We start from the raw sequence: 19102 nt of genomic DNA, 5'->3' as shown, positions 1-19102 counted from the left end.
TTGTTCTCAGCTGTTTTATCAAAATTAATGTCTCCTTCATCCTATTTTTTTAAGCAATTGACTAGAAAATAGTGACATATTAAGTCTCACTGAATAGTTAGTAATAAGATAATGACATTTTAATTATGCTTTATATTACACATATTCAGGTATTTATAGCAAAATAAAAAATACAAAAAAGTGCACAATGTTAATATAATGTATAGAGGAGGTATATTCAATTACAATATAGATGCTTTCTCATATACATCTTAAAATAGTTTTCTCGTTTTTAGTAAACTCTATATTTTTCTTATATATGATATTTCTTTTGGCAAAAGACCTATATCACATTGACCCACAAGAGATTAATGAAATTTGAGTGCACCAGTTGGAGTGCAACCCCAAGAGAATCAAAGAGGAGACACAAGTTAAGAGATTTACTGCAAAAAATTGGCTGATAGGATTGTGGGGGCTGGCTAGGAAAGTTCCAGATCCTAAGGCAGGCAACCAAGAAAGGCAGTGTGGAACCCCTTGCCCAGGCTAAGCTGTTCCAGAGACAAAATTTCTTCATCAGGGAAGCCTCAGACTTCCTCTTAAGGCCTTGCAACTGACTGAATGAGGCCACCTTGATATTCTAGGATTATCTCCCTGTTCACATATACCAAATATCTTCACAGCAACACCTACATTACCATTTGATGAAATTAGTAACATTGCCAAGTCGACACATCAAAGGACCTAAATGTGGTTTTCTGTGATTTGACACACGGATTCATCAGGGTTGTATGTTCATGCTGAATTGGCAAGGGAAGCCCCAAGAAAGGGGAAAGGTTAATGGTAAGAAGCATACACAGCAGCCAAGATGAGAGCATGAAAGCCTTTGCTGGAAGTTGAAATGGAAAAGTGAAGAGATGCCAATCACAGAAAAGGCATCTAAATGTGGTTTGACCTAAGACGTAGTTAAGCACAGTTTCCCAGGTTCTCCCTGTATCTGCATGGCTTACCTATTTTAGGACTTCAGGAAATTACGCTAAAATTGCATTGAGCTCATTAAGGGGAAGACATTTGATACCTGCTTAGATACTCTTCAGGCCCCCTGAATTGATTATATTATATTACAATGTTAGTATTATCCACATGAAAACCCTTTTGTTATTTAAAGGCCTACTTTTAGTTATTCTTTTCTCCTAGAAATGACCAGCTTCATTAATAGGACTTTCATTTTTTTTCTATTTTATTCACAATAAAATAATGAAACAGTATCTGTTAAATGCTTTGCAGAAAGTTCAGTGCATTTTTAGAATAGAATTTCTTTGTATTCAATGTAGGAACATGACAATGAACAAAGTAATTCCAGTTATTTTCTAATCTTGAACCAACCAAATATCATACTCTGTTCACATACACTGAAGGGCCCGGGATTTTTTTTTTTTTTCTTTTTTAAGTAAACACTGTGCTGACTTGGCAGTACTCATAAAAAGAAACTGCAAACCAAATCCTTGACCCAACTTCTGAGAACTAGCCTTCCCACACCAGGACAGCTCCCTACTTCTTCTTAAGGGAGGGTGGGAAATAAGAGTATTGTATATTTCTCTCTGTGCTATGCCCAGAAACTTTGAAGACCTAGCTGTGCCTTTTGGAGGCAAGGTAGCAGTTTAGCTAAGGAGAGCTTGGTGAAAATGTCAGTATGGTCAGTGCAAAATAGCTGTTTTAAGCTTCAAACTCTTAAAAATAGATGTTAGAAAAATGTCAACCCTGTCAACGGTTGATTGCCAGGATAGAGTTTTGCCCAATACACTTGAGTCAGTTATGTTTCCAGCACTGCTGTAGTTAGGAAATTTGCAGGTAGTGAATTTGCATTATTTATGGCAAAGGGCACTGTATATCCTCAGTTTTTTATTCTTTCTTTGTTTCAGTCTCTTTGTGACTTCTGCTAATTGCATAAAATGAAGTTAGATGAACATAAATTAGTTTGTTAATGTTGTTGAACCACAGACCACTGACCAAATTTACCAAAGAATTCTCTTCACTTTTCCATTTCAACTTCCAGCAAAGGCTTTCATGCTCTCATCTTGGCTGCTGTGTATGCTTCTTACCATTAACCTTTCCCCTTTCTTGGGGCTTCCCTTGCCAATTCAGCATGAACATACAACCCTGATGAATCCGTGTGTCAAATCAACCATCTTTACCCTGTATAAACTTGGTTATCTTTATTAATCAGTTTATTACTCCAATCAAATGTACTGATGCTGCCACCCTTGCTTCCACTGTCAGTTGAGCCCGCAAAGTCCTGGATGGGGCTCCATGGAACCTTGGAACATTTGGTAAGTGAAGGTCTTTAGCCAGAATTTTTCAGTGGATACTATGTTATGAAACATCAGATGGCAGTAGCTATTATATCTTATCCCTCTCTTTTTAACGTAATGCCTTGTTTTAGATTTTTATTGCTATTTACCTGATTGGAAATTGTTCTTGGAGTCAAAGATACTCATCATGAAATTTCATGATAAACAGAAAAAAAAAAAACCTGTACTTTATAAACACACAAATACATAACATAAATGAAACAGGTTAACTTAAAACGTTCATTGATTTAGTGATATTTACAAACTGCATGTAAGACTTTTTTCCCTGCCATTGACAAAACACTTTCATGCAATCTGGTATTTCTTTCCCAGCATTCAGGGAGTGTTCAAGCGTTCACTGTGCGATTACCATACTGAAGAGCAGGGAACAACATCTGGAGTGAGGAAAGGGGCAATTGTGAACAGAAATAGAAGCTCATTTATTTTCAAGCTGAAAGGTGGAAAAAGGAAAATACACCCTTCACACCTGGGTGTGTAAATCAATATCTATTACATTCCATGAAAAATGCTAGAAGCCCCTCTTGTAAGTCTGGTTTGTACGTATAAGGAAACTATATTCTAAGCTTTCGGAGTTGTCCAAACAGCTCTGTGATGGAACACCTAGTATCTGGAGCTGGTAGAAGGTAGGTACAGTGAGACATTCTTAACAGGATTTTACTATATATATTTTGAGCTGACTAATAAAATACAATTTTGTATCATCCAATCAACATTTCTGCTACTGAAAGAATAACTTCTGCCATGGGAAATATCTTCCTAGGATCTGCTTCCCACCTGGTATTTAGGGACCAATGATTGAATTGGGCTTGTATTACAGGTAACTATAATTTAGGTAACTAGATAAAAGTGTAAGTAATGATGCTCCTTTGGGACACAAGGTGCTAAAGGTCGGGGGCTTCTGCTAGGAAAAGGAACTACCAAGCTGCTTGTCTGGTTTTATTAAAAAGTAGTTGTCAAACCCTGAAGGACACCTTTCCTTCCTTTTGTCAAAATAAGGCTGGATTCTTTCATGATCGGTGTTCTGCTGTGTCTCTGGAGTTGGTTGTTGTTTAATTATGTATTACCTAAATATTATCTTGACAGCATAAATAATACATAGGCAATTGGTCTGGGATATTTGTAAAGTCTGGAAAGATAATATTGATTAGCGTTTCCTAGACATGACTGAGTCCACATGGTTCAGAGCTGGGCAACACAGCACCAGGTTTATTACTTGACGAATTCCAGAATAGGAATTGGCTTCCTTCTTTCTGCTTTCTTGCTAGACTCCAAGTATATGTATATATGCGTATGTGTGTCTATATCTAGATCTATCTATCTCTGTCTATATGTATCTTGATTGAAAGCAAATATGTTTATTGGGAAAAACAAAATATGGAAAGTAACATAAAGAAATGAAAATCACCCATGAACTCACTACCCAAATATTAACATTTTATATCTATCACTCAACATCCCTTCATTCATCAAATATTTACTAAGCCATCATACTGCACACAGGCAGTCTTCTAGGTGCTAGGAATACATTAGTGGCCAAAACAGACAAAAAAGCCCTGTCCTCTCAGAAATTATATTTTAGTGGAGGGAGTCAGTATACAGATAAGTAAGTAAACTTTGCAGTTGTTAGATACTTTTCACCTGGGTCTTTCCACACTGTTCTGTGAGAGAATGGATTTTAAGGACCACATCAAGCATTTCCTTTGGTCCTCTGCACTCTGGTTGGCTTCAGAATGTGTATGTTTTGGGCCTTCCATTAAGAAAGATCCGTTGAGTATATGGACCACATCTTTCCTTATCCATTTGTCTGTTGAAGTGCATCTTGGTGGAAGATGTGGTCCATACACACTATGGAGTATTATGCCTCCATCAGAAAGGATGAATACTCAACTTTTGTAGCAACATGGAAGGGACTGGAAGAGATTATGCTGAGTGAAATAAGTCAAGCAGAGAGAGTCAATTATCATATGGTTTCACTTATTTGTGGAGCATAACAAATAGCATGGAAGACATGGGGAGTTAGAGAGGAGAAGAAAGTTGGGGGAAATTGGAAGGGGAGGTGAACCATGAGAGACTATAGACTCTGAAAAACCATCTGAGGGGTTTGAATTGGCGGGGGGGTGGAGGTTGGGGGAACCAGGGGGTGGGTATTAGAGAGGGCATGGATTGCATGGAGCACTGGGTGTGGTGCAAAAATAATGAATGCTGTTATGCTGAAAATAAATAAAAGAAAAGAAAGGCCCATAGACTACACATAAATAAAGTCTGTCTAGTCCAACCGAGGAATGATCTCAGAAAAACAAATGAAAATATGTTTTCCATTCAGAACTCCACTGTATATGTTTTATACACATGTCTTTATGTATGTGGAATCTCATGGGAGGCACCGGCAGGAGATCAGAAGGTGGAAGGCTAGTGAGGCTGGGCCATGGTTCACAGTGGCTTTGTTCCCTCGTGCAGACCACAGCTCCTGTCTGGAAGCCCTCTTCTGCAGTGAGTACTCTCTCTCCAGGTTCTGATAATTGCACTCTCCTCTTGCCCCTTCATTTCCAAGGTTGGCATTGCCCCTGCCCCAGTTGTTACTCATCTTGGGGTATTTTGCATTATCTTGCTAATTTTCCTTCACTCTGCTTAAACCCTTATAAATACTCCCTGCACTATTTTCTTTTCTCCCTGCCCCCTCCCACAACCAATTACTATACTCTGTGTGCCATCTGTTTCCTTCTGGGACCTTAACAAATACATGTAGAATGCTACAGAGTTGCAAATACTAAGGAGGAAAAATAAACAAGGGAATAGGGATTGAAGTACTTAAGAAGAGCTTGAGATTTTAGGTGTAGTAGGCAGGGAAGCCTTCCCTGAGGAAGTGAGTTTGGAGTGAAATCTGTAAGAAAGAGTAAGTACCTTCTACCAGCACACAGAGAAAGAGAGAAGGGGGAAAGCAGAGAGGGAAATTTCTGGGAATATACACATTACTATATTGCAAGAATAGAATCATTAGAATCATATTGTTGCACATGGTGTTCTGGAACTAACACTGCAGGAGCAGGTCCCCATGCCATCAAAAATGCTTTTATTATTCAATTGTAATGACTATATGGAACTTCATTTTAAAGTTATAGCATACTTTATTTAATTGATCCCCTGCTTTTAGACAATTAGGTTGATTTTACAACTCCATTACTATAAATGAAACTTGTTGACAGTCCTTACTTTCTGAAAGCATTTAAACTGATTTCCAGGGCCTACTGGGTCATCTTTCAGGAATCACTGTTTTATGCTTTCATAGAATGGCAGAGCTCTGGGAGCTGTTAGTGTCAGTCTTTGGGAGAGATCCATCATTGGTGTGCAAGGGTAATTTTGCAAATGGGTGTGGGATGTGTAATTACCATCTTGAACAACAAGAAGAAACATCTGGAATGAGGAAGAAGATTGCAAAGGGGGTGATGGTTCTTCTCCCCCGCTAAACCAGAAGCTTGTGTAGTGAAATGAAAGTACAACATTCATAACTGTAGTTCTTTCTAACCGGAAGAGACTTCTCACCCACACGGTCCCTCTTCCTCCAGCAGAAATCCCGGAAGTGCTAAATAGGTTGTTTGGTTGGCTGAGCTTCTCTCTCTGGCTAAGCTCAGGATTGGGTCTATATGCATGCATGCTCATTTGATTGAGTTTGGGGACAGGAGGGTTTTACGGCTGGCTATGTCCAGAGTCTTTAGTGAGAGATGAGATGAGTCTTTAGTTAAGGATGAGCTCAAGTGAAAGATGCCTTGGTGGTGCCCTTGGTTAAGCATCTGACTCTTGGTTTTGGCTCAGGCCCTGATAGCAGGGTTATGGGCTTGAGCCTCATATTGTGCTCCACGCTATGTGCCAGCAAAGAAGAGTCTGCCTAAGACTCTCTCTCTCTCTCTCTCTCTCTTTTCTCTCTGCCCCTCCACTAGCCTGCTCTCTCCCCCAAATAAATAAATCTTTTTTTTTTAAAAGAAATATGAGAATGGTGCTTTGATTTGCTCTATCACACATCACACTAGCTTTGGTGTGCTGCCCCCTGTTCTCAAAGGGTATAGGTCATCTACAGAATCAGGTTCTCATAAAACATAGTTTTCAAGACCCTGGTTTTTTGCCTCTAATTTTGTCCTTGGATAAATTTTACTCTGCACTGATATATTTATTTTTAAAAATTTATTTATTTGTCAAAAAGAGAGAGCAAAAGCAGGAGGAGCAGCAGAGGGTGAGGGGGAAGCAGGCTCCCCGCTGAACTAGGAACAGATGCAGGACTTGATCCCAGAACCCTAGAACCAAGCGCCAAAGGTAGGCACTTAAGGGACTGAGGCCCCCAGGGGTCGCAGCACTGATCTGTTTCTGAAAAATAAATAAAATAATAGTTTAAGAAAGTAACTCTTTGTATATATTTCATATTCATTGAAATTATATCTGAATATACTTTATGTCCTTTAATTTTTTTCTTCCTCGCTCTCTCTCTCTCTCAGCGCCAAGATCCCTCTTAGTGAGATTATATAGAAAGACACCTCAAAAAGTTATTTAGAAGTCAACCCAGAGAGAAAAAACAAACTCCAGCACTTGTTCTGGCTTTTAAAAGTTCTGTTTTCTCTTGTCTTATTTCATATCTCAATCCCACCTCCTGAGACTCCAAATGCCAGCATAAATACCAACACAAGTCACTAAGTTTCTCAGGGGCTGACACAAAATGAATCAACAATGGCAGCCATGCACTACTCTGACTGACGGAGCCTTCAGTGTGAAGCCAAAGTTTGGATCAGAAGCTTTGCTCTCTGAGGAGATTTGTTGTCTCTTTCCAACTTTGGAGTGGGTTATAATGACAGCTCTGAGGTGTGGAACGCAGGAAGAATTGATGTAATCAAAGAAATCCCATATTCTCATAAGTGATATCTCTGCAAATATTATTTTTGCCTATTCACAAGTGAAGAAACTGGGGCTCTAAGAAGCCCAGTACTACAGGGCTCTTAAGTATTAGACCCAAACCATAAATCTGAGCACAACAGAGCCTTCACCATAATGACTAATATGTCGTAGGTGTTCCATGTTGTTTTGTAATGACTTCAGAGAAAATGGAAGAATTAAACTCATCTTAAATGTTACATAGGTGATCCAGTAGGTATGTGTTAGGACTCCCAATTGATCTTGAAAGAATTCCAGAATGTTTCCAACTTAATATCTTTAGGCCTGCCTTTTGTACACCCTAAAACTGGAAAAAAAATGCCTTTCTGAATATACAATTTACTTTAGCCGTAATACTGGATGTCTTGTGCTTTTCATGTTTATTTTAGTTAGAGTAGATCTTCAGAGATGAAAATCACAGACATATTCTGTCATCGCACTAAATTATTGAAATCGTTTTGGTTTCCTAAATATTCTGATTCTTTCTTTGCTGTTGGACATTTCCACGTGCTTTCTCTTTTTGAACCAATCTACATGCTCCTCATTGCTTTTCCATAACACTCATCTCTGTATTTAAGTTTATACCTTTTGCTTGACTAATTCCTGCTCATCTTTCAGTCCTCAGTTCAGGTTACCATATTGAAGTGGAACAGATGTTTCTCCATGGCATTGGCACCACTCCCCAAATTTTACACATTGTAGTGTCTATTACTTACTGATATATAGTTCTCTGTATTTTCCTATATATCCCATACAATGGGATAGGCAGGGATATTGTATGTTATGTGTACTACTCTATCCCTTGCGCCCAACAACAGATACTCAATACATCTTTACGAATGAAGGGATGGGGCGCCTGGGTGGCTCAGTGGGTTAAAGCCTCTGCCTTTGGCTCGGGTCATGATCCCAGGGTCCTGGGATTGAGCCCCACATCGGGCGCTCTGCTCAGCGGGGAGACTGCTTCTTCCCTTCTCTCTCTCTGCCTGCCTCTCTGCCTACTTGTGATCTGTCTGTCAAATAAATAAATAAAATCTTAAAAAAAAAAAAAGAATGAAGGGATAGGTGGAATCATGTATGAGTGAACAGAATAAGTAGATTAACACTTCTAGTGGTTAAAAAAGTTCACTTAAACTCTTTGCACTTAGAACCACTACATTCAGGTCACTCGGTGCTTGAAATATTTATTTGATACAGTCAAATAGTCATCCTTTAGAAAGCTTTAGATCCCTATTTATATTAACAATAACCAGTTTTGCTGTTCTGACTTCAGGGTGTTCCCCATGCTACCTCCTTGGGAGAAATCCCATTATAGCCACCACACAGAATGGAATGGACCTTCACCCAAAATTTGGTTCAGATGTCATGACCAATGACACACATACACCACAGTCCAAGAGAGTATGAAAATGTTTATTACTCACAAAATGAGGCTTTCTGGGGAGGCTAAGGTGGATCCTAAGAAGGAAATAACTTGAGGTTCTTATGGTGTTTGGGGTGGGGAGGCCTTCCTGTGTATGGCCTGGGGCTTGTGTGGTTTGAATATACTGCCAGGGTCAAGGGAGGGGTACCCAGGCTTTCCTATCACCTTGCACAGATATGGGGCAGAAGGGAAAGAGGAAGGCTTACATGTTGTTAGCAAACATTAAGAAATGGCATCAGACTCTTTAATACGCACAACCTTGTACAATCTCATCACCTTGAGTACAGGTGGGATTTGTGACTTATTTCTAACCAAAATAATGTGGCAAATAGAATGAATAGTAATGGATGGTCTTCTTTAGAATCATTCCTGTGATTATATTAGATTGAATAAGACCCCATTTAAGATATTTCATCTAGAGGCTTAATGAAATAAGTGACCATACTGGAGAAACCCACATGGCAAGGAACTGTTGTTGGCCTCTAGGAACCACAGGTGACCTCCACAGTCTGATGCTGTTCTCCAGCCTGTAGCCAACAAGGAGGTAGGTTCTGAATCCTCTGGTCACAAGGAAATGAATTCTGCCAGCATCCTGAATAAGCATACAAATGGATCCTTTCTCAGTCAAGTGTTCATATAAGAACATAGCCCAAACTGGACCTTGAACACTGAGCAGAGGATTTAGCCAAGCCATGCGCAGACTCACGTCCCATAAAAACTGTGAGACAGTGAATGTATATGTTGTTCTAAGTTGCTACATTTGTAGTCATTGTGGTCTTTTGTTGTGCAGCAATAGAAATTAATATATATTCCAACCAAGTAATCTGTCACAGTTTCTCCAGAATTGTTTTTTTCAGCTAATGTCATATCACCATCAATCCTTTCTAGCTGGATTAATCACTCAGTGATTCTACTACTCTGGTGATTTGTTGTATCAGGTACATTTTTAGGTTCTTTCAAGTCTCCAAGGCTGATCCAAGATCAAACAACAAGGTAAATGACAGTTAAGTAATGCCTCATAATTATTGAGAGCTTCTTATGGTCATTAGTTCCCAGAATATCTGTCATGAATTATTCCATTTAACCCCCACAATAAAACATGTGTAACATCTTTTCCCCCATCATACAGATAAGGTTAACGGGGATTCACAGACTTTAGGAACTTGTGAAAAGTAACCCAGCTAGTCAAATTTATATCTAGACTTGTGCCTAGGATCAACACTTTTTCTTTTCTGTAGGAGGGTTTTGGCAACTGGTGTCTCCTGGTGACATTGCAATATAAAATAAACCTTAAAATTTTGTTTTCAGAACCAGTGATCTTTGCCATAAATTTAGGCTTCCCACATTCAAATAATCCACTGCCTGGACTAAAGCTCCAAAAATCAAGAGCATGGACTTTTATTTTTTCAAAGCAGGGTTAGATATGTCTTCATTAAGATATACTATGGTTTCTGAGATTTTGCTTTGGAAAAATCTACATGTGTCCTTCTGCTTGCTTTTTACTGACTGACCTATTCTCATGACTTTATGATATAGCATGTCCTGCTCAAAGAAAAATGTGAAGCAGAAGCAAGCAAGCAAAAAAAATTTTTTTTTTTTTTAACGAGAGTTATTAAAGGAAACCAACTGAAGCCAGAAAATCTGGTGGCAAATTAATTTTTTCCAAGGGAAGCCTAATGCTAAGTTATGCTTGGGCTGGAGATCTATTTGTTAAGTAGCGTTAATGCAGGAAGGTAATCTAGATTTCCTTTTGAGTCTCTTAGAAGCAGTACATCTCTTTGTTTATCCCTCATATAATTTATTCAGGCCTTAATTGTATTAGGTAAAGGGTGGAGAATTTAAAAATAAAAAGGTTTCAATGATTCTGGGAATGTGCATTTATTACTGTGATAAAAGAGCCAGCTCTCCCAGTCTCTATTTGCTACATTGTTTCAGTGCTTCTCATCCCCAATAAATCAGGGGCTGGGATCTGGTCCCTTGGCTGAGATCAGTGCCTGAAATGGATGCTGTAGGTTGCCTAATAAAGCTTTCCGCTAAGGGCTTCCATTTTTTTTTTATCATGATCTGGAATGTATGTCTTCCTGTGAACTGAAAGCCCTTTCCTGACCTTGACCTGACTTCTACCTTGGACTCAAGAAGAATACATACTTTTTTTTTTTTTCCCTAGTATTCCTGGAAATGAGGCACATAAAAGAAGGACATTGTTCCCATTCTAATAAAAGATAGTAATAATAATGATAATGAAAATAACAAGAAGAAGAAGAATGCCAACCTGGCAGATACTGCCTAGAATCGTCTTCTATTTGTTCATACATTCACTCCCCCTATCTTCCCCCCTGCCCCCTCATCTTGTCCTGTTACTCGGCCCTTAGGGTACTCTAGCTGCCTTACCTGCTGCTGTGTATAGAGCCAAAAGGTCCTATGATTTTGCATCCCATCTTCCCTCACCACCTGACCACCAGTTTTTCTTAACGACTGGATGGTGCTCTCCATCACACCTCCCTGCGAAGAAGGAAGGGAGCACAGTAAGATCCGAGGTCGAAATTTCTACTCTAGTCTTCTCATGGAGGATTAGACTAGAGCTGGGACTTTCCCTGAAAGTGTACCTTTGTCTGATTCTTTTCCCTTCCCCGTCGTGCATCTCCCACCCGCTTCTGACTTTTCTCTTGGGAACATACCTCTTCATTTCACAGTCTTGCTTCTGAAGAGCCCCTCCTACAGCAGTCACCAGCTTTAACTGAACATTTACCATCACATTAAGTTTCCTCACAAATCCCTTTGGAGTAAATGTCACTAACCCTCCACTACAGAAGCACATATTGACCAACTTTCCCGAGTAGCTAATAAGTGCAGCAGTCCAGATCTGAACACAGATTCACGCAACCCCAAGACCTGTTCATTGAACGTGTGATGTGTGCCTCTCAGTAGAAGTCTTCTATGAAGCTTCTGTCATTTCATCATAAAGTAGTAGCTGAGGAATGGCTTTATCAGTCAGAAAATCTGGATTCCTGTTATCCTTTAACTTGATGTGTCAACTTAGGTAACTTGCTGCATTTTTCTAAGCATCAGTTTCTTCTTTTGTGAAAAGGGAGGAACTAGTATCTGTCTTATCTTCTAAAAATGAGGTCTTAATGATATGAAGGTGAGCATTGCTTTGGAATTGTAAAGTATTGGAGGAAGGAACATAATCTTTGGGTCTGGATTTGATGCTTGATTTCACAACTAACCAGCAGTGTAGTCTTGGACAAAATGCTTGCCTCTGTGCGCAATGTTTGCTTCTGTGAAATGGGGGGGGGGGTTGGTAATCATGCCTTCTTCACGGAGGTGCTTCGAGGATCAAAGCTGGTTTGGCTTTGTCCAATGTCTGGCACAGGGTAGTTCCTCGATAAATGGTAGCCATGCCTACCCTTTTAAAAAAACTCACTTCTTCAAGAGTGTGCTAGGACTCAGAAATAATCTAGAAATGTCACTTTTCCCTAGCCACTTTCTCATACAGGGAGCATATCTTTGTATGTGTATGTGTGTGTGTGTGTGTGTGTACACAGAGACACATATTTTGATTAAGTTCTTCTTTGCTTTTATGCGTTGGTATACTCTCACTCTCACTTTTGCTGTCTTTTCATGTATATTTTATTCCCAATCAGTGTCAGAAACCTTATGCAAATTCCTTGTTTGTTTCTATATTATTCCTTTACCCAGCCTCTGCACTTTTATGAAACTTATTTTTCTCTCACTGACTTCTTTTAATTTCCCTGCGTTCTAAACCAGTCTCTATGAAAAGAAGATGTTGTGTTGAGTGACGCTTGTATGTGTGTGTGGGAGTGCATGCCTCCTCGTGTCAGGGTCATTCTCACAGTAGAAGACTGCGTGCTTGGCTGTCGGTCCCCAGTGACCAAGACTTGCTTCATGGAAAGTATCATAGACATTCAGATAGAATGACCCGAAAGACTATCTGAGTTTCTCATTTACAAACAGAAGACTTGAGAGGAGGTGAATGGCATGTCCAAGAGTAGAGTCCAGAACATTTTACTTCACACCCAAAGGTTTTTGCTACACTTTCCTTTGAGACAAATAAGCAGTATAAATTACCTATAGAAAAGTGTCTAGAAAATATTGGTGGTTGGTATATTTGTAAAATTTGTTCCTTCTGTTCTCTTGCCAGCTGTTCAAGCTTTCTGACAGTACAGTTTTGGTTCAATTAAAATTCAGTCCTTTTGTAGTTCTGACATCACCAACTTTGTCAAGGATCAGGCCAACCCAGAAGAGATTGGATTGGCTTTGAGCTGTAGGTCTCCCTGTTATTGGTTGCGCAAACTTGGCAGCTTGTTTCATCTCCCAGTTTCTTCATCAGTAAATTCAGGATGATAATATATGTGTTGAAGGGTTGTTGAGAGGCTGAGATTTTATAACACAGTCACATTGTCTAATTTAGAGCCACACACATTGATTACTCATAAAAGGGTCTTAGAATACTAAGAATAGCCGATGCGCCTCTGAATTACAGAATAGAGTTGGTTCTCTGTGGAAGTAAGGATGCATGTGATACATTTCAGAGTAAGAGGCATTGTGTGGGGGAACTTGTAAAGAGTTTCAGTACCAGAAACAGATGCCAAAGTGCTGTTTACCTCTTTCTTAGGTTAAATAAAGAACACTGAAATGGTCTGATTTACGGGTAGTGGTGGTACCAAGATAATGGAAAGCCCCTTCCTGATCTCGTTCTCCGCAGGACATTGAGATTGTTCCCATTTTATTCCTTTTTTTTTTCTTTTAGCCTAGGGCCCGCACTTGGGCAACATTGTTCCTTGGAAGGTGTTCCTCTTGTGTATGTCATATTGCATTTGTGTGTCCTGAGCCTCTGCACTCCAGCCACCCACACACACCCCAGTACAAAGTAACTGGAGAAAAGGAACCACTCCTTAGTGAGGATGTATTTCATCTTTGGATTTTCCCTGGATGCTATTTATGCACTACTTTCTTCAGTTATCCCCATGGTTAATTACCTACGTTTACAGATGAAGAAACTGAAGATCCACGATATTTTCTGCAAAAGGCTAGATGATCGAGATTTATGGCTTTGTAGGCCATATGTGTTCTACTTAGCCCTGCCTTCGTAGTAAGTAGTGGCAGTAGATAGTATGTAAATAAGCATGAGTGGCCATGTTCCAACACAGCTTTATTTTCAAAAACAGAGAGCAGGATGGATGGAGTCCATAGGTTGAAAGGTGCCGACCTTTGTGATTATGAGGTAAAAGTATTTGAAATGAATTTGGTTTGCCTTCAGAGTCTGTGTACTTCACACTCATCTCTGCTCTCTCCTAACTGGTTTTGCGATTAGAAAGGAACTCAAACATATCCTATTAGAAGTGGTGCTTGGTTTACAAGCTCTAGGGAGAGTCTGTGGCTTGTAAACTGGCACCACAGCTTACTCAGGGGAAGTTCCTTGAATTAGATGCTTTGTATGTGGCAGGAAATACCTATGTCTCTCAGGTAGGCCTTGCGTGTTTGGCCCTACTGAGTGAGGACAAGCATGGCACCAGTAGGCCTGATGTACTCTGATTGTGTCTTGACATTGTCTAGTCTGGGCAATTGATGATGTCAATGCTTGGGATTTATGCTGACGTTTCCAGAATGGTTTCTGTCTGAATTACTCTAAATTTACCTCTAAATAGGCGAAGAGCCTGACATTATCCAGAGGTCAAAGAGGAACTTAAAACAGCACCCACAGCAAGTACAGAAGAATCTGGATATGGCCAACACCTCTCAATAAAGTCACACTCTGTTGACTTTGAAAAATAGCCCAATTATCCTCAATTTTGGCATGCAGAAAAATAGTGCAGCAGTGTGACCTCATATCATACATCCTGCATACACAAACACTCCTATGCAATGAGTTGTTGCTCTAAATTGCTCTCCTCTGAGGGAAAGGAATTGTCCATTCTATCTGTCACCCAGGGGAGACTTCAATGAAACAGTCACAGAGTAAGGCCATTTCCTGCTGTCTCAGTTGTCAAAGAAGAGAAAGGTTGGATTTCTAATTTAGTGAGTGTGCTAGCTCTCAGGGCACTGTTAAGAAAGCACAGCTTAGTCATAGAAAGAACCCACTGATTTGTAGTTCATCAGCATGCTTTTGCAGACAGAAAGGGTGAATCAGGAAACCTGGTTTCTGGTTTCATGTGGACTTGGGCAATTGTAGAGGGAAGAGCTCTGGATCCAGAGAAAGAACTTGACGTGCTTTAAAGTCCTAGCTCTCACTGTTGTCAGCTGGTGGCCCTGGGCAGAGACTCTTCACGTGGCAAAGTCATTGTCTGCTCTCCCTAAGCACACACTTAGACTGCATTCCCCAGGCTCCTTGCATGTGGCTGAAGTCGGGTTCATAGGATGTGGGTGGAGAGAATTAAGGCCAATTCTAGGCCTAGACCCTAAAATCCCTCCATCATTCTCTCCCTTTCCTCATGTGTAGGTCAGGTATAGGGTATTGTTCCAGGGACTCCAAAATCCTAGAGGGTGATGGAAGATCCTGCTTCCTAAGTGGAGCAAAGCCCGTATCTAGCTCCCTACTTCCCCTACCAACTGGACTTTATATAAGTGGGTTAAACCTCTGAACTTCTAGAACTATGTATTACAGTTGTTAGTGTTAACCTCTTCATAACAGTGGCGACAATAACTTTTTTTTTTTTTAAGATTTTATTTATTTGAGAGAGAGAAAGTGAGCACTAGCAGGGGGTGGGTAGTGGTTGGGGTGTAGAGGGAGAAAAAAACTCCCTACTGAGCAGGGAACCTGATGTGTTGCTCAGTCCAGGCCTCTGAGCTGATGGCAGGTACTTAACAGGCTGAGCCACCCAGGTGCCCCGCAGCTAATCTTTTTGAGCCTTTACATTAGCATAGGCCTTGGGCACCCATGAATATCTTTCGGGATCCTCAAAACAGTGACTTTGTAAGTTCTGTGAATACATTGTCTTCTCTCACATGGTTCATAGGTGGTGGAGCTCATTCCTCTGCAGGATAAACACAGTAATATCTGCCCATCCACCCAAAATTTTGTCACATGTGTCAGTTGCATTAGGACTGAGTCCACTTGGTGGACTCAGAACATCATGTAAGTTCTTGATGTTTTCATGATTCCTGCCCCTTGGTTCTTATAATTACAACATTTGTTCTATTTAATCACTAGTTTAAACACAGTAACATGAAACATTTTTGTATCCCACAGAGGCAGGTGATGGTGACAATCTAACATTCCTTGCCTCGTGAATGGCATTTAATGGCAGTGAGTGCAAGACAGAGCAGGAGTGTGAGAATGAGTGGAAAGATAAAATAGGAAGAAGCACTAATACAAAGATTGTTTTCTTACTGTGTTCTCTTCTCCTCTGTTCCCTCCAGCTAAATATTTCCTCTGGTCTGCAATTAGTCATGCTATTACTAACTGCGGGATGGCATCCTAAATGACCCTCAGTGACCTCATCATTTACCAGTGGCTTATAGAATACTCAGGGAAGGAAGGCCAGGTCTCAGGAGCTAAGGAAATGGGAAAAATTACCTTTTGTTGGTTTTCTTTTAAAGAAAAGATAGAAAATTATTATAACATGTGCTATTTAGGGCCAGTTAGCTCAGCTGGTTAGAGCGTGGTGCTAATAACATGTGCTATTTGATACTGATGTTCAGTTCTGATGTAATTCTCAATCCAGACCAGATCTTAGGACATAAAGAAATGGGGAAAATCAGGCTTTATGGCTTTTCCTTTAGAAAGATAAATTATTATGCCATATACCAATTGCTTCTCAAGTTTAATTCAAACTGAGAAGAGAAAAACGCATGACAGATTATTGAGGCACATTTTTAGCATGTCTGTCATCCAAGTTTTAATTCAGAGATCACAAGCTATAGGACTCTGGTAAGTCTCTGACTTGCAAGAATGTTTTGTTGCATCCAAAGAGTGACATTCAGGGAGTGTTAAATTGGTATCAGGAAATTTCTTACACGCACACAATCTGGGTCTGCTTGACAATAAGAAAGACCTAGACATTTTGAGGCTGTGTTGTTGCATGACAATGGTTGGGAACAGCAGAGTGCTATCCATCAAGATGGACACAGTCTTCAGCACCCTGTTGCTTTCAACAGGGGAGCCAAGTGTCAGTTCCCATTTAAGCCCTTCCATTCTTGCCTGCTTGCCTCTTTTACACTGATTTTCTGCTCTGTGTACTGAATGCTTCCTCTGCTTCAGAAGATAGCTTCTCTGGGAAGACAATGTTTAGTGTTAATAAAATCAGACCCATCTCCTCCGCATTGCTTCTGGAGCAGAGAGGATGTATCACTCTCTCTGATTATTAAGTCAGGGTTGCCAGTGTCTGTTCAGTTACTGTGCATTCTGCATAGACATCCTCCCTCCCCATCTCTTCTCTATTGGAATATCCTGTGTTTACCATTCACACTCACCTTTGGTGTCACCTCCACCAGGGGTCTTGCATAACTGCAACCACTTTAACAGGCTGGGTTGGTTTTCCATGTATGTTTTTACGGAGCATCATATGCTCATTTCTGTCAAAGGATTTATCATTGCAATTGTTGATTTTCTTGTTTACCTGTCCCACTGAAACATAAACTTGGAGGAATCACCACCCCTTCTGTCCAGTCACCATGACTCTGCATATGCGGTTTCTTCTTCCTAGAATGCTTGCTCCTATCTGCAGCACTCGCCTTGGCCCAAGTAAATGCTACTCACCTTTTGGGGCTTCTCAAGCATTGCCTTTATCAGGGAAACTTACTGTGGAGCCTTTACACTAGCTTGGTTCCCCAACCCCTATGTTCCTATAATGCAACTCTAGACCATCGCAGCACCTATCACAATGAACTCCACCTCTCAGTCAGACCTCCATCACCTCACCATGAGAGGGATCCTTGAAGGAAAGAGAGAGGCTTTATTCTCCATAACTTTAGCATTAAGTAGTCTGCCGAGGATGTAATAACTTCTCTGTACAAATATATGGAAGGAAAGGAGGGAAGGAGTAAAGGAGCGAGGAAGGAAGGAAAGAATTTCTTTGTGACACAGTGGGTTCTTATTCACGTTCCCAGTGTTGTCCTCTATTCTCTTCCACTCCAGTTCTGGCTAGGCTGCTGCTTGTTGCGCACCGAATACCACTGAGATGGCCTGGCCCAGTTTCCTTCCTCTCTTATCTAGTAATTTCTCATGAAACTATTTTGCAGTATCTGATCTGGTCAGACAGCCTCCCAGTGGCTTCCTTACTGTTTGAGTCCCCTGGTCTTGCATTTGGAAAGGTTCCAGGGAAATGTCTATAGTTTTGTTGTGTAATTTAGTGTTTTGTATCCCTCCTTGTTCTATAGGGTCTGTCATCTCCTGTGTCTTTTACCAGAATGGTCTTTGCAATCAATAAGGCTCTTTTGGGTGTAAGTGCCAAAAATCTATTTTGAACGAGGTTAAGAAAAAAAGAATTATTAGTTTTCCAACGAGATGTCACACAGCACAGTATGTCAGAGGAAGGACAGGGACAGTTTTGCAGCCTAACCTAAGAGACAATTGCACTCAAAAACTTTGGGGTCACCATGACTATCCTTTTACCTTACTTTCTTCATCTAGTGGTACTAGCTATGATTCACTGTGTTCTAAGCCCCGAAGTCCTAGGAAGGAGCTACGATTAGCAGCTTGATTACGATTTCTTTCCCTTGGACCCATCAACTCCAGTTAGGAGCAAGTCACACATCTTTTAAAGTGGCTACTTCTGCAGTTGCCATGTGGGAAGTGGAGAAAGGGCCAGAAAAGAATGGACAGGTCAGGCAAAGCCTGAGTATGTCCATTACTGTCTTTGGCTAAATATTTGGGAACTGGCACCCATTGAATGGACAGCCACTTAATATCTACCATGTCTACAGACAAAAAAAAAGGCAGCAATGAATAAATTAGATAAGCCCAGTCCTGTTATGAAATTGACAATTTTTCCATTACCAACAAATATTTCCTGGGATCCTACTCTGTACACAGACTATAATGGGAACGATGGCAAGGTGAAAATGAAAGATGCAAAGATATATGTCACCAAATGGGAAATAGGATGTTTGAACAAGTAAATGTTACACAAGACTAGTCACTCCCTTCATTTTAGCAGACATTCACTGAGCACACTGTATGCAACACTGTTAGACACTGAGGATATAAAGATGAATGAGAAACTGGTGTGGTTATTAAGATGTTCATTGACTAGAACAGGACTCTGACAGATAAACAGTTAATTCCAACCCAGGATAATTTTCTGATGAAGCCATCTAAAAAAAGAGAAACCTATAAGAAGCAAACTATTTGAGAGGAGTCCAGGAAAGAGACATAGTATAGTTGGCAGAAAAGCCTAAACAGAAATAATAAGCCTAATCCCGATTGAAAATAGCTGGACAAAATTGCAGAAGCAGGAAG

Source organism: Mustela nivalis, assembly GCF_964662115.1.
Source record: "Mustela nivalis genome assembly, chromosome: 9".
In the NCBI taxonomy this organism is placed as follows: Eukaryota; Metazoa; Chordata; class Mammalia; order Carnivora; family Mustelidae; genus Mustela; species Mustela nivalis.
This window is presented reverse-complemented; position numbering follows the sequence as displayed.